Genomic DNA, 3,429 nt, shown 5'->3' with positions numbered 1-3,429 from the left:
GTCCAGTGTCTTCTGTCTCTCCCAGCGGAGGAACTTCTGTTTTCTGGAGGATTCAGACACGTGAAAGAGGAACGAGACGAGACGAGCAGATGAATCAGGCCTGTGGACACACACACACACACACACACACACTCACGGCTCCCTCGCGTCTCACCCGCTGCTGAGGGTCACACACCATTCATCCTTAATTACTGTTATTTCAGTCTTTCTAGAACACACTCTCATCGGGGCAGTGGTGTTTTTCAGGGAGGAGAGTTATGTTAAGATGAATTCATCTCAGGCCTGTTATAGTCTTCCAGTTTTAATTATTTTCAAGGCTGAACTGATTAAACTGTTACGCGTAACTCGTCCAGCAGTGTTCGGATGTGAACGAAACCTCAAACTGTGCGAGTCGTTGAGGAAACAGTGTGTTCTTTCAAGTCAGCATTCAATTATTAATATACACTATTTTCAAAATTCAAGTTATTACACTCTAAAAAAACTTACCCTAATCATGGGTTGAGCCTTTTGAAATATGTCAATAAAGGAATTATCATACAAACCAGTGGTTGTGTGGAGTATTATTATTATTTAATTTAGAGGATTTAAGTTAATCTGTAAAGATGAATTAATGTATGAAGTAAAATAATAAAAAGCTAGTACTATAGTAGAAATGAATCAACCCATTATGCTGGGTGAAATGAACCCAACGTGTGTTCTGTCCTATATTTACCCAGCCCTTGGGTTGTTTTTAACCAAGTGTTTTTCAGAGTGTATTGTGAATGATGCATATGTTTCAACTCTACTCACTGGTCAGTCTTCTCTCTGGTGATGTATGCAGGATTCCTCCAATCATTTAGTGCACTTAAGCTCCACCCCTGCAAGCTCATCTGCATACACACCACGCCCACATCTCAAACATCCAAGTCAAGTCAAGTCATCTTCATTTATATGGCGCTTTTAACAATGTAGATTGTTTCAAAGCAGCTTTACAGAGATAAACGTATAATTTAAGGTAACAGAGATTGTTTTGGCTTTATAGCGGTTCTTTAATAAAGTTATTTTACAGCTAAGGTTAGTTATGATTGATTCGCTTCCGTCGCAACGATCATTTGTTATTAAATTAAGGGCCGCTAAGACGACACCATTCCCTCTACACAGTCTTTAAACGCGAACCTGTGAGAAACGCTGATGGTGTTCACATGCGCATTTAGAATGGGTTCTATAGTTATGTGCGTTTGAATATATGTACGCAGGTTTGTAATTCCCTACAAGCCAAGCCTAAACAAATTACTGGTGTTTCCTTATAATTTTTGATACAGAATTTTATTTTATTTTATCAATTCGGGGTAGATATGCGAATTGAGTTTCCCGACAACGCTTTATCTGTAGAGTGGTAAAGGGATCCTCCATAGGGAGAGACTAGTTGGCACTTCAGCACTGCGTTGTCATCGGTCCAGGCGAAGGTCCTTCGTCAGATCTGGATACGGCCTGGATCCGGCAGGCTGCGGGAAAACCTTGGGATAAACACAGACACTAAAATTAGCGTAGATGCCATTCTTCTCATGATGTAACGAGTACATCAGGATTTATGGGAAGTGTTCCCGGTTCCGGCTGACCTAATCTATGCAGCCTAACATTAAATTATAGAAGTCTATAATGTGTTATGTGTATTCTAGGTCAAAGAGATGTGTCTTTAGTCTAGCTTTGAACTGACAGAGTGTGTCTGCTTCCCGGACAATGGTAGGAAGACTGTTCCAGAGTTTTGGTGCTAAATAGGAAAAGGATCTACCGCCGGCAGTCAATTTAGATATTCTAGGTATTATCAACTGGCCGGAATTTTGAGATCGTAATAGACGTGACGGACTATAATGCGTTAAGAGCTCGCTCAAGTACTGCAGAGCTAAACCATTTAGTGCTTTGTAAGTAATCAGCAATATTTTAAAATGTATGCGATGTTTAATAGGGAGCCAGTGCAGTGTTGACAGAACCGGGCTAATATGGTCATACTTCCTGGTTCTGGTAAGAACTCGAGCTGCTGCGTTTTGGACCAGCTCTAGTTTGTTTATTAAGCGTGCAGGGCAACCACCCAGTAGAGCATTACAATAATCTAGCCTTGAGGTCATGAACGCATGAACTAACTGTTCCGCATTTCTCAATGAGAGCATATGGCGTAATTTAGATATATTTTTAAGATGGAAAAATGCGGTTTTACAGATACTAGACACGTGACTTTCAAATGAAAGATTGGTATCAAAGAGCACACCCACACACACACACACACACACACACACACACACACACACCCAGGTTCCTAACCGACGACGAAGACTTAACAGAGCAGCCATCGAGTGTTAGACAGTATTCTAGATTATTACGTGAGGAAGTTTTTTGTCCAATAATTAGAATCTTTGTTTTTTCAGAATTTAGAAGTAGGAAATTACAAGTCATCCAATTTTTTATATCCGCTATGCATTCCGTTAATTTTGTGAATTGGTAAGTTTCGTTAGGTTTTGAAGAAATATAGAGCTGAGTATCATCGGCATAACAGTGAAAGCTAATGCCATGTTTCCTAATGATATCTCCTAAGGGTAGCATGTACAGAGTGAGTGTGTGTGTGTGTGTGTGTGTGTGTGTGTGTGTGTGTGTGTGTAGCATGTACAGAGTGAACAGCAGCGGTCCTAGTACTGAGCCTTGTGGTACGCCATACTGAACTTGTGATCGATGAGACATCTCTTCATTTACTGCTACAAACTGATAACGGTCAGATTAGGATGATTTAAACCATGCTAGTGCATTTCCACTAATGCCAACATAATTTTCGAGTCTATTTAAAAGAATGTTGTGGTCGATGGTGTCAAATGCAGCACTAAGATCGAGTAACACTAATAGAGAGATACAACCAGTAGAGACGGCAACTATATAACGATCAGTCCCACCCACTTTGAAGCGGTACTAACTGCAGTGGAAAAACAAACGAGCTAAAGCGAACCGTGCCGTAACGAGTCGAGTCGTACCACGCAGTGGAAAAGCGAAGCGAGCCGAACCGTTCCGCGCCGAGTCGAACCGTACCGAGCCGAACCGAGCCGTACCATGCAGTGTAAAAGCGCCATTATTCAGCTGGAACCGAATCATGTAAAGAGTTCACTATGCTAGGCGCATCCAAAGCATCTAAAGCTCTAGCACTCTTACTATCCTCAATTAAAGTTTGGATGCGTGTTTCTAGTTCTGAAATCTTCTCTGTCAGCCTAACTGTCTCCTTGCATTTATCACATATAAATCCTATATTGCCAAGAGAGAAGGCTATGCTAAACATGTGACATGAAGTGCAAGTGACAATAAAAGGACAAGACATTACTCACCGTGTTTGTTGAGTGATTCTTACTCACCTGAGCTTTTATGAACTCAAAGGCGCGAGCACGAGAGAAAAATAAATAAATAAAAATAGCT

This window comes from Scardinius erythrophthalmus (assembly GCF_964197995.2).
Source record: "Scardinius erythrophthalmus genome assembly, chromosome: 22".
In the NCBI taxonomy this organism is placed as follows: Eukaryota; Metazoa; Chordata; class Actinopteri; order Cypriniformes; family Leuciscidae; genus Scardinius; species Scardinius erythrophthalmus.
This window is presented reverse-complemented; position numbering follows the sequence as displayed.